At 33.4% G+C, this 13734-nt stretch overlaps 2 long non-coding RNA genes across 5 annotated transcripts; one reads left to right on the top strand and one right to left on the bottom strand.

The window, feature by feature from the left end:
• Window positions 1-12027: 12027 nt before the first annotated feature.
• On the top strand, window positions 12028-12784 carry LOC145739843 (uncharacterized). Of its 3 annotated transcripts, XR_014181250.1 has the most exons (4): window positions 12028-12140; window positions 12199-12271; window positions 12394-12502; window positions 12550-12784. It is a non-coding gene; the product is annotated as an uncharacterized LOC145739843 (long non-coding RNA). The 3 variants fall into 3 exon arrangements; XR_014181248.1 differs by having other exon boundaries at window positions 12199-12502; XR_014181249.1 differs by having other exon boundaries at window positions 12135-12271.
• A 374-nt stretch (window positions 12785-13158) lies between these two features.
• LOC145739842 (uncharacterized) lies at window positions 13159-13734 on the bottom strand. 2 transcript variants are annotated; one of them, XR_014181247.1, is made up of 3 exons: window positions 13639-13734; window positions 13358-13576; window positions 13159-13295 (listed from the first exon to the last, which is right to left on the bottom strand). It is a non-coding gene; the product is annotated as an uncharacterized LOC145739842 (long non-coding RNA). The 2 variants fall into 2 exon arrangements; XR_014181246.1 differs by lacking the exon at window positions 13639-13734 and having other exon boundaries at window positions 13358-13630.

The raw sequence follows: 13734 nt of genomic DNA, 5'->3' as shown, positions 1-13734 counted from the left end.
ACATCCCAGAAATTAAAGCTTATTTCTTAATTGATACAGGTAGTTCAAAGAGTTTAATCAATCCTAATATTGCATATAAATTTTACAGAAATTTTATAGAATCAGAAGACTTCAATATTCAAACTGCTCATGGGATGACTTGTCATAACGAAGTTATTAATATACCTATTTTCAAAATTTTCAATATATTAGGTTTTCACAAATTTTACTTATTTAAATTTTCAAATAAATTTGATGATCTAATCGGAGCCGACATGATACAACAATTAGACGCAGAAATTAAACTGAAACAAAAAATTCTAACTACCCCTCATGAAACAATACCTATATTTTACGAAACCGAAAAAAATACGAATACTTCTCAAAATCTATATAATTACCATTCAGTAACTATTCCTGCACGAACACAACAAGTAGTTAAAATACCTGTCACTATAAATAACGGTATAGGAATTCTTGATTATCAGAAATTTAACGAAAATGTCGAAATGCCTAAAGCCTTAGTAAACATTGTTAATAATTACGCAATTACTACTATAATAAATTCTCGAGAAAATCCAGTTCAAATAAATTTTGAAAATAATTTTGAAGTAGAACCAATCGATATTTGTGAAGTAAATTTTTGCGAAAAAATGGAAATAGATGACGACATTTCACCAAATTACGACAATATCTTAAAAGCCAACTTAAATAATCTTAGACTAAATCATTGTAACCAAGAAGAACGTGATGCAATCCGAAATTTATGTTTAGAATTCAGAGATATTTTCTACTGCGAAAATATACCACTTACTTTCACTAACCAAATTCGTCATTAGATTAATTTAACAAATGAAAATCCAATTTTTACAAAAAGCTATAGATATCCTGAAATACATAAAGCAGAAGTGAAAGAACAAATCTCAAAAATGTTAAAACAGGGAATTATTCAAAATTCAACATCTCCATGGTCCAGTCACATCTGGATTGTCCCTAAAAAACTCGATGCATCAGGTAAACGTAAATGGCGAATGGTCGTGGATTACAGAAAATTAAATGAAAAGACAATTGACGATAAATATCCGCTACCTAATATAGCAGACATATTAGATAAGCTTGGAAGAAGTAATTACTTCTCTACACTTGATCTTGCCAGTGGCTTCCATCAAATCGAAATGGAACCAGAAGATGTACAAAAAACGGCCTTCTCTACTGAAAATGGACACTACGAGTTCAAAAGAATGCCTTTTGGATTAAAAAATGCACCATCAACATTTCAGAGAGTAATGGACAACATCTTAAGAGGATTACAGAACGAAATATGCCTCGTATACTTAGATGATATTGTGATTTTCAGTACATCACTACAAGAACATATTACTACACTAAGACAAGTTTTTACTAGGCTTCGCGAATCTAATTTCAAAATTCAAATGGACAAGTCTGAATTTTTAAAGAAAGAAGTCCAATATTTGGGACATGTAGTAACAACAGAAGGTGTCAAGCCTAACCCAGATAAAGTATCAGCAATTAAAAAATTTCCTATTCCTAAGACCCAAAAGGAAATTAAATCGTTTCTCGGTTTACTAGGATACTATCGACAATTTATTAAAGACTTTGCTAAGATTACAAAACCACTAACACAATGCTTAAAGAAAGATTCGAAAATTACTCACAACTCAGATTTTATTAATTCATTTGAACATTGCAAACAACTTCTCGTCAATGCACCCATACTGCAGTACCCAGATTTTGAAAAACAGTTTATTTTAACTACAGATGCAAGCAACTTTGCTATCGGAGCCGTATTATCACATGGAAATGTACCTCATGATAAACCAGTGGCATATGCTTCTAGGACATTAAACGATAGTGAAACTAAATACTCCACTATTGAAAAGGAATTACTTGCCATAGTTTGGGCATGCAAATATTTTCGACCTTATTTGTTTGGACGAAAATTTCAGATATATACCGATCATCGACCTCTAATTTGGCTTTTCAATTTAAAAGAACCAAACAGCAAGTTAGTAAGATGGAGACTTAAACTCGAAGAATATGACTATGAGATCGTATACAAAAAGGGTAAACAAAATCAAAATGCAGATGCTTTATCCCGTATTCAGATAAATGCTCTAGAGAGTGAAAGTATTTTCAATAATCCTGGCGATATTGACGTTGATATTGACCAATTTCTAAATCGATTTATTAACGAAAACAATAACCCCAGTAATTTAAATACTAGAGAAATGCAGGACGCAATCTCTTTATTTGATGAAAATTTACTAGAACCTAAATCAACTCCAAATAGAGTTAATATTCTCCAGGACATAAAAATTAAATCTTCATTAGATCAAAATCAAGAACAGACCTTACAAACTTCTCATTCTTGTAATGGCAATTCAACTAATGATGGTATTACGATTCTCGAAGATATCATAAATAATAAACCTTACCAAATAATAATATCAAAAAATCCCTACGACAAAATTGACGTAACATGGGACAGTTTCGAAAAACTTCAAATTTGGCACTTAAAAATACCTAAATCAAATTATAACCTTATATTGGAATTTCTTAAAACTTATACAACAAATAATAAAACATTTTACCTATATTTTCAAGATGATAGTATGTATTTAGATTTTCAAGGTTTACATGCAGCATTTCTACAAAAGCGGACTAAAGTTAGTTAAATGTACAAAACTAATAAATTCTGTAAGGAACAAAGAAGAAAGACTCCTATTAATCAAACACCAACATGAAGGTAAATGCAATCACCGTGGTATTAATGAAACCATGGAAAAATTAAAACTAAATTATTATTGGCCATCCATGAAAACAGACGTAACAAAATACATCTCTGAATGTACTATTTGTCAAACTAACAAATATGGCAGAAAACCGCCATATGCTCCTCTAGTTCTTACCGAAACAACGAGTAAACCATTCCAAATACTTCATATTGATATTTTCAAGTTTGATAATCAAAATTTTCTTACTATAATTGACACATTTTCGAAACTAGGTCAAGCATTGCCAGTTCAAGGTAAAACAGCCATAGAAATATGTAAAGCTTTAATACATTACTTCTCGTTCTATGGAGTACCCGAAAAAGGTATAATGGACAACGGCACGGAATTTAAAAATACAACTGTACAAGAACTTCTTAAAAGTCATAAAATTAACGTTCATTTTACCACCCCTTTCCATCACGAATCGAATTCACCAGTGGAACGATTTCACTCTACCCTGATTGAACACCTTAGAATTTTAAGTGATCGTTTTAAAGATGAGGACGTTAACACTTTAATGAGTTATGCTTTAATAGCATATAATAGTTCTATTCATTCCTCTACCCATTTTGCTCCATATGAATTAACCTTTGGACACACAAGCTCAAGAGACCCTTGTGAACTAATCAACACAGGTTTTTATACTGATTATGTATACACTCATCATAATAAAGTTAAACATCTTTTTGATGAAATTAAAGACAAGTTAGAAAGCCAGAAACAAAGAGTTATTGAAAAACGCAATACTCTAGGACCTGAACATAATTTCAAATCAGGTCAAACTGTATATAAATCTAATTCCCAACGTAATAAAAAACATAAGAAATATACAGGACCCTTTGAAATAATTGAACTTCTAGATAATAATAAGGTTAGATTAAAAAATAAAAATAAGAATAGTGAAGAAATAGTACCTACATGTTAAGGAATTAAAAACTCCTATTGTTGTAGGATCATCGTCCAGACTAGGACAGAAGTAATTTACCATAACTCCAACCCTGGAATCCTTCCACAAAAACTTGGAAACGCACAAAATATAATAGATACATGGTAATTTATCCAAATTAACGATATTACTCCAATCATTAATGAATTTTATTCTTTGCAAGACAACTTAGCAAATATATTAAAAACATTAAACAAATCATCAATTTACAAAATTGAATTTTTTAATTCATACAATTTAGCTTCTGTATTAGAAACGAAAATCAATTATCAACTTTCACAAATAAATCCCTTAAGGATCAAAAGACAAAAACGAGGACTAATTAATGGACTAGGCTCAATTGTTAAAGCTCTTACAGGTAACCTTGACCAACAAGATGCTGAGAGGTATGATAAACAAATAAATCAAGTATTAGAGGTTGGAAAACAATAGTACAAGAACAGATAACTATTATGCAAAGCTCTAATAACTTAATAAAAGAAGTAGCCGAAAATTTAACTCATAACCAACTAATTTTAGAATCACGGCTTCTTCAAGTTGAAAGTGCTGCAAAACGTGTAGATGCAAAAGGTTTGGAAGATAGACACTACTTTTTAATTCAGATGTTGTTAACACAAATAATCACGTCAGATCAAGAAATATATGACATATTCGAAAAACTTCAAGTTGCAATAACATTCTCAAAATTAAATACATTTCATAATTCGATCTTACATCCCGAAGATCTATTAGAGGAAATTCAAACACTGTCAGAGGAAATTGGAAATATTGGAAAACTGCCATTTCCCCCACCAAATAAAGAAAATGTTCTTTTATTTGAAAGAATTTTAGAAATTAAAAGCTATTCAAAACAAGATCAAATTGTCTTTATAATTGAAGTTCCAATTGTTGAAAAAGATAATTACATCCTTTATCGACTGTATCCTCTACCAACACCCAGTCAAAACTCCTATAAAGTCATTTTTCCGTCCTCAAAATATCTAATCCTCAATGAAGAAAAACATGCTACTTTCGACAACTCTTGCGAGAACGTGAAGGAACAAGAATACCTCTGTCATGAAATCAACTCCGTACCAAATGATGACCAGAGCCCTTGTGAAGTACAGATGCTGAAATTCAATGAAAACTCTTCAAGATGCCAACAGACGCCTGTTGAAGTAGAATACATCAAGATAGAAAAATTGGAGCAACAGAAGTGGATGCTTATTATCCCAAATCAAGTAGTGGCACACCAACTCTGTGGATCAACAAAAGAAAACGTCCCTCTAAAAGGATCTTACCTTGTAGAAGTAAGCCACGATTGTGAAGTTATTGTTAACAACTTTTACTTGAAAACCTATAAGAACTCTAAAATCGATTTCAAGAGAATTGAGACAATTATTTAATATAGAAATTCATTACACTACACCAGGAAATTCATCATCAAACAGTCGAATAGAAAGATTGCATTCAACAATACTTGAGAAATTAAGAGTACTAAAAATGCAAAATCCAGATGAAACACCTCAAAATCTCATGATATCGGCAATCTTAATTTACAATCAAAACATTCATTCAACAACTGGACCTTCACCTTTTGCAATCTTGTACGGTCCGTATTTCAATGAACCTAGTTTAAATAATGACTTAACTATTTATGAGCAGTATAACGACAAAAGAAAGAAAGAACTTTTACCCTTTTACGAGCATGTTTATAAGACAGCACATACAAAACAATCCCAAAACACCCAAAAACAAAACAAAAATCCTGAACAACCACCTAACATTCAAACGGACGATACTGTGTACAGAAAAAAACCCACTTCGTAACAAAATGAACCCTCAGTACATTCGCACGAGAGTTACGGAGACTAACAGAAATAAAATTACAGGTATTTCTAAAACAAGACCTGTAAACGTTCATTTAAGAAAAATCAAAAGACTTAGGAAAAATCCTACTTCTTTTCAGCCTCCCGATCCTGATCCTTCAGACGCAGGCCCTTCAAGAACACCGACTACCTAATACAGGGTACTACATGGAAAATGTATCCCCATCGCTCATTACTAACCATTATCATACTACGTATATACCATTTAACATATAGTATTAAGTTTACTTTATCTCAGTTCTTAACTAACATTGTAGTCTTAAAACCTTTAGTAGATGAACAAAATAACAAAGCACTTTATATTTTCATACATACAAGCTTATTAACCATACATATTGCAATTATGAGAAACTAAAGTTAATGCAAAGCAAAAATCGCAGGAAGCGAGGACTAATAAACTTTCTTGGAAGTGGTATTAAATTTATCACGGGCAACCTAGACGATAAAGACCTGGATACAATTACTCAGAACTTTGATATACTAAAGCGAAATCAACTAAATTCGATGCATAAGATCAACGAACTTAGTTCCTTTGCAGGTAATATAATGAATAAATTCAAGGATGATATCTTTTGCACACTTAGAAACACTAGATTTGGAAATTTTGTCTCCAAGCGAAATAAATGAAATTTGGAAATATCTAAAAATTCATTATCCTAAAAAAGCTCTATGGCCAACAACATATCACAGAATTAACCCTAATCTGTAAAACTGGTCTATTAATAATGGACGATATGGTCATTCTTGCAATCAAAATACCAGTGTTTGAAGTGAGTGCTTGTGATTTAAAATTTGTTTACCCCGTACCCAACAACGAGTCGCAAATTGTGATTACACCTAGCAAGTTCTATTGCAATGAACTTTGGTATAAAGTTTGTAACGAAATAAGTGACAAGTGGATATGTTCGAACCCACTTATTGATAGCTGTATTTTATCCAAAAATTGTCAATATGCTTTAGTTCACAATAATTATAAAGTTCACACATTAACACATGCACATGCTTTATTGTTCTGTACAAAAACATCAGAAATAATTTATGAAGATTGTTTTAGATTTGAAAAAGTGTTAATAGATGGCTGTACACTTTTACAAAGTAAATGTGATGTAATTATTGATAAGCAAAAGTATTCACTAGCTATTAATAATGTAACCACACTTTTACCAGATGTACCAAGTTTACAAATTACCAACTTTTCTCTAAATCTTAAAATTAAACACTTAGATAATCCAGGTCAGGTTCAAGACGATCTTTTAGAACCTATTAAATTTGAAGAATTACTTTTGCAGAATATCTCGCATTAACTTTAGTTATTATTACTAGTATTTGTATTATAGTTTTAATTTGTGCTTTTTGTGTAATATTTTACCAATGGAAAAAAAACATTTTAAAGTTATTCCCTTAAAAACGCTTCAAAATATTATCAACGAGGACGTTGAATTAACTTAGGGTGGAGGAGATATATCCCTAAACCATATATGCACCTAGTATTTCTGCTAAATTCAAATCATGGTCTGAATTTTGTTCTAATATCGATAGCACCACAGAAGGCAATAGGCTACGAAAAATCATCTCGTCCAACTCAGTGGCGCCAAGCTATCTCAGCAAACCTGATGGCACATGGACGACCACGGACGTAGAGACTGTCGAGCTGCTGGTAGACACACACTTTCCTGGGCAACAGCTAGGTGTGCAATGCGAACCCGCAGATCCTAAAGTCAAACAAAACATTAACCCATCAATCGTCACCTCCAGAAGGATTGAGTGGGCCATCGCACAGTTTCAACCCTATAAATCACCTGGTAAAGATGATATTACACCAGTGGAAATGCAGGTAGTCTCCAAACTGGTGATTCCATGGTTAGAGGTCATATACAAGGCCTGCCTAAGCCTAACTTATGTACCTAATAGATGGAAGGAGGTAAAGGTTGTTTTCATCCCTAAAGGGGGTAAACAATCGCACAGTACCCCCAAAGATTATAGGCCTATAAGCTTATCATCATTTCTACTAAAAACGTTAGAACGATTAGTAGACTCGTATATTAGAGACTCACTGCTAGGGGAGGGAATACTTTCCCAATCCCAACATGCCTACTGCAAGGGGAGGTCAGTAGAAACAGCCCTCCACGAGCTAGTACTGGAAGTTGAAAAGTCTCTAGACTGTAACGAATACTCACTGATAGCCTTCTCAGACATTGAGGGGGCTTTCAATAATATAATCCCCAGTGCTGTTACAGGGGAAATGGAAAGTCTTAGAATCGACAAGCCAATCATTGAATTTGTCAGCCACATGCTCTGCAACAGGAGGATACACGCAGAGATCTCTGGATGCCAAATACAAAGAGAGGTCAGCAGGGGGACTCCGCAGGGTGGAGTGCTTTCACCCCTACTATGGACCCTTACCCTCAACGGCTTTCTCCAGAGAATGGAAAAGCTAAGTATTAAAGTTGTGGCCTATGCCGATGACACTGCGATCATGGTTTCAGGAAAGTTTCCAGGAACTTTGTCGGATGTCATACAGGGGGCACTAAATGAACTTGAACACTGGTGCAACAAATGCGGCTTAGGGATAAACCCGACCAAAACGGAACTAGTTCTCTTCACAAGGAAGCACAAAATACCCTCTTTTCGTCTTCCCAATATAGGGGGCCAAGAAATAAAACTCTCCGAACGAGCTAGGTACCTTGGACTTATCCTTGACCGAAAGTTGTTATGGAGTGAAAATATAGAGGAAAGGGTGAAAAAGGCGACAGTTGCGCTATACACCTGCAGAAGAACCATTGGCAAACAATGGGGGCTGAGACGTTGGCGGTTTGTCAAACACAATATGTTTTCTGTCCAAGGCTCCGATACAATTTGGATAATTCCACTTTGTTCGGAAGCCCTCCTCTATTTTCGTCCACTGTTCAGTCGTAGGCTTAGGCATTACCAAAGGAGACAAAATGGTCCATATTTGTTCACAAGTATCGTAAATTATAAAGCACGTTTCTCGAAATAAGCACTATCAAAATTAATATCTGAAATAATTATTTGGTTTTCCCATTTTTTTCTAATTAATTGTTCTAGTTTCAATTAAATGTAAAAAAAGATGGGGTTTACTGAGAGACGGATTTCGGAAGGCATTGAAAAAACAGGCAAACCAGAAGCGGACAAGCAAATGTTCCAGTAAAAAAATGGAAATTTGAAGATATCATGTCGTTTATGGTTCCCTTTTTTGCCGAGGAGAAATCAAAGATCTAATCTTTCTGTAGACGAATCCCAGAATTCTCCTAATGACATTATCATTGACACGGAATCTGTGGATCTTCCTGAGATCGAGCACACTCTTCTCTCACCAACCAGCGTCACATCCGAACGAACTACTTCACGGCCACTACGTTCTATAGAGCCACCATCGCTGTCAACAACTTCACACATATCAGAAAAAAGAAAACAACAAAACCAACCACAACCTGCTTTATCGCAGGTACTTCAGGAATATTTAGGGGAAAGAAAGCAGTTAAAACTCGAAAGAAAACCCGACCATTTAAAAAATGTTTTGAAAGTATGGAGGAGACCGTACGGACATTTCCACCTCTTTATCAAATTGAAGTTAAAAACAAAATTTATAACCTTGTATCAGAGTACGAATATAAGACTTTGATCAGAAATGAAAACCGACCTGCACAGGAGGCCACGGAAATCTCTTGTAACTTACAGCCACGAGCTCAAACAGCACAAACCGAAAGTTTGAAAAATTTGCACCCAACAACTTTCCAACCAAGTTTTCAGCAGACATTTTTACATCAATCACATTGGGAACCATCAGGAAATTTGTTAGCAAACACCAGTCCCGATAAGCAGTTACAAGAACGCAGCTATGATTATTCTTTAAATAAAATTTAAATATTTAAATAATATTTAAATAAAATTTAATCTTTGTTTTTTCTATGAAATTTTAATTGGATTCATACAGACAGGAGGTGGGCATTACGAACATTTATTGTGATTTGTATTAATTTTTTATTAATGTGTTAAAATGTTTATGACAATTGAAAAAAGTTGCGTTGCAAAAAAACGTAAAATAGATACGTCGATTACTTTAAATTAAAATATTTCGAAAACGATTGCTCGTAGAAACTTTAAAAAAATTATTGCTAAAAAATGTTATACAAGCATGTACGAAAAAGTTATGGCTCTTCAAAAAAGAAAGAGACATGTAGGTAGCGCCCTCTACATGTAACAGCAAAACCAAGATCTAATTTAAGTTTCTCATGTTACACAACCCCCAATTACCCATATACTTTTATATAAAAGTATATGCAAATAATAAGTTGCGTCCAACTATCGATATTATTTCAAAAATTACTTGAAAAAAATGAAAATTAAAATTAATTTTGAACACCCTGTAGCTCTATAAGTAAGGCCTTGCAGATCTAGGTCTATATGGACTTTTTACCTTTAAAACACCTATAGACTCGCCCTGTGAAATATCGGACACTTATAAAAAATACCCTGTATAGCAAACTGGTATAATTTTTCTATGAGAATCTGCGGTTAAAAATTTTATTATCAAATCTGAAACCACTAAAAATCACCCTGTATATTTTAATACTTCACAGTGTTTTGAAATAAAGTTGTTTTTTAAAATAAGTGTATTTTTAAAAAGAAAATATTAATACTATTTAAAAGTATATTAATTATGTAGCTTAGAAGGTTGGCAACCAAGCATGCAATAAATCTATATTAGGATTAATATATGAGTACTTACTTTAATGTAACTGCTAGGCGTTCTTCGGGTGGTACAGCTTTTCGGAAAATTGGTATTTTGTTTTCTTAATGGTAACATATTTAAAAGTTCATAAAACTTGGTACTCGACATTCTGAAGTACTTAAAAAATTTTTCATTGTCAGCCAACAAATCCGGAAATAAATGATGAAACTCGCCGTGAATCTCCCGCTTTTTATTAATATCGTGTATCCAATACCTTCTTTTGACTTTTTGATCCTCTGCTTCTGCACAGGCTGCAGCCAATATCAAAATTTCCTCTTCTGAATCCGAAGAATTAATCATATATTTTTTAAATGCCTCGGGTTCAGTACTAAGATGACCACCTTTTGATGGTCAAAGACGTTTTAAAGGCATACGCGTGTCGATTATGCTGATTCAATGGGCGGTGGTTGCCGAACCGTCGGCCGTGCTGTGCCAGGCTGGCCGGTCTGTGCCGATTCAGTGGGCGCCCTGCTTTATAGACTTGCACAATTCTAGAATCTCAGCGAACAAACTTTTCAAGTTGGCGATGCATCGGGACAACCACACGCGACCTAAATCTCATCCGACTCAAAATGGCTGCCGGAGTGTGACGTCAGTCGCTACAGAAGGAAACTGTAAATTGATCTGTTTGTCGACAATATTGCAGCAAAAAAAAACTGTAAACTATTACAGTTTTCTTCTATTATTATTCCACTCTAACTTGATAATGAATGGAAGTTCATTCACTCGTTCATTCATAATCTGATTCGAAAATAATGAATGGAGGTGAAGCTCATTGATAGAATGGGGCTTGCAAGTATGCAATAATATTTTAACCTATTTCGACTTGGTTTTGTCACAGTCACAGACTTTTGGCAATGTATGAGGAAATGTGAAATATGCATGTGCTGTGCATTTGGTGTGATTAGTGCGTTAATTAAATAATAACAGAATACTTCCAATTGTGGAATTTGGCAACAAATTTGGCTCATTCTAACTCATAGAATTTCATTTCTTCATCCATGAGAGTTGAAAACATATTGTAGAAAATTCTCCAGAGACATTATAGTCTTTCTTACCAACCTACACCAGATCAATGTAATAATTTCAACTTGATTTTTCTCTTTATATTCAAGCATTTGCCCTTGATTTATATGGCTTTATTTTCATTACTCATATATCTCTCATAAAATCATTATATTAGACTATGAAGGCTTTCACGGCCGTTCAAAACTGAAATATGAAAGTTATCCGGGCTTATAAGCCGCAAATGGACCACGGGTCACGGCCCGGATAACTTTAATATTTCAATCATTATATTTTTTATCTGATTCTCTCATTTGAGAATGTCTGTAAAAAAGTGGTTTCCAATTATTATGTTATTTATTATTTAGTATGCATTATTGACAAAGAGTAAATTGACAAAGACAAAATTATATATTATAAGTAGGTATTTATAAGGTCATGGATTTATAAAACTACTGACAAAACAATAATTTTTAAAATAAACTTTTTTATTATTCCTATTTCTTACCCTATAAAGTAAACAGGAAAGTTCAACCATTCATTAATTTTTATTCTAGTGGTTTTAAAAATCAGCTTAAATTTTTTGTATCCTATGTATAATATTATAATGTAATATAGTTTTAACATTTGCAAGCAGGTGATAAATTTTATTAGTGCAGAATATACATAATGTATATACCTATAATAATAGGTAATTTGTTAAACACAGACTAACATCACTATTACAAAACCAGTCTTAGAGTTTATCATTTTAGCTAGTGGGGATAAATCTACAAAATGTCCTAAGTAAGAAAGTAAGTCGCACCATAACCTCAAATCAGTATCCCTTCAATAGATAAATTTGTTTTGCAGCTCATTCCAGCTAGTTTTTCAAGCAAACGTGGTTTCTAGTTGTTGATACAAACCATCAATCATCTTCAGGCCTGTAAGTAAAACTTGAACACATTTGAAGTGTTGATAAGTGAAAAATCATGGAACACAGACCATAGTTGAACCAAGTTGAATTAGCACATAAAACCACCTCCTATATTGTTCTTTTTTTTTCAGTAGAGTGACATGTTTTCATAAATGGGTAGATATCACTGTTCAAACTTTGTTGGACTTGCCACATCCACAACCTACATCAGAATTTGGACTTTCTAAACAGGTGAATTAGGTAGGTACTTTTAGTATCTAAGTAAACTATAATAACTATTCAAATAGATTTGTAGGAGAATCACAGTTACAGTAGTGGACAAAACCTGTCAGAACATTGAAAATTGGGTTGGTTAATCTCGTGGAATCATCACTTTCAAAGTTATCTGGTTTAGTGACTTTTGTGTTGTGTTGTCTTTTGTTCATGTGTTTAAGTTCAACCACAGGTTCAACACAACATAACTGTTTTGTTTGTTGTACCTATGTTGTATGTAAATAAAAGGGATTTTTGGAATCACTGATCAGATTATTTTTCCTAGATTTACAAGTTAAGGTATCTTAGATGTCTTAAACATATGATGTGATGATGTCTCTTGAACAAGTATTACGAGAAATCTTCCTATAACAGGAATAAAAATGGGGCCCTAAGTAAGAGTGGGACCCTAAGCAGACAGCTTACATTTATTAGTGAATGATTTTAGCCAAACTTGAAGATGGCTTAATCAGTTAGTGTTATGAGTCACTAGGTGCTGTTAGCTGTTATGCTAAGTTAGGATTTTATCTCTGAGCTTTCTAGAACTTTTTACCACTGTTTGTTTTTTGCCATCTGTTCAAAGCTCTTCACCAAACTGTATGTAGGGACTCTGCAAGTTGAAGTGTGAATCAATAAATACAAACTTTCAGTGTAAAAATCGTTTTTATTTGCAATAATTGGTTGTGGGGAAAAGTGGGTACAACTAAAAGTTAAGCACATTTTGTCCTTTCTTAATCAAACCACAGACCACTAGTTGACTAGTCCATTATTGTTTACAAGCCTGAGAAAATAGAAGGAGTGCAAGACAGCTGGATTTAATAATAGTTTATGTTTTATATCTACCCATTTTTGAAGACTCCTCATTGTACTGAAAAAAATCCATGTGGGAGGTGATTTTTTATCCACTTTGACTATGGTCTGTGTTCCATGATTTTTCACTTATATACACTTCAAATGTGTTCAAGTTTTACCTGCGGGCCTGAAGATGATTCATTGGTGGTTTTTATCAACAACTAGAAACCACGTTTGTTTGAAAAACGTAACCATTCAACCTGGAATGAGCTGCAAAACAAATTTACCTATTGAAGGGATACTGATTTGAGGTTATGGTGCCAATTGCTTACGACATTTTGTAGATTTATTCCCACTAGCTTCTAATAAAGTAAATTTATCGGCTTTCCGTTGTAAAAATGTAAAAATTAACTCGATTAACAAGTTTG

Source organism: Ips typographus, unplaced genomic scaffold, assembly GCF_016097725.1.
Source record: "Ips typographus isolate SLU unplaced genomic scaffold, UJ_Ityp_2.0 IpsContig58, whole genome shotgun sequence".
NCBI lineage: Eukaryota > Metazoa > Arthropoda > Insecta > Coleoptera > Curculionidae > Ips > Ips typographus.
This window is presented reverse-complemented; position numbering and strand designations above follow the sequence as displayed.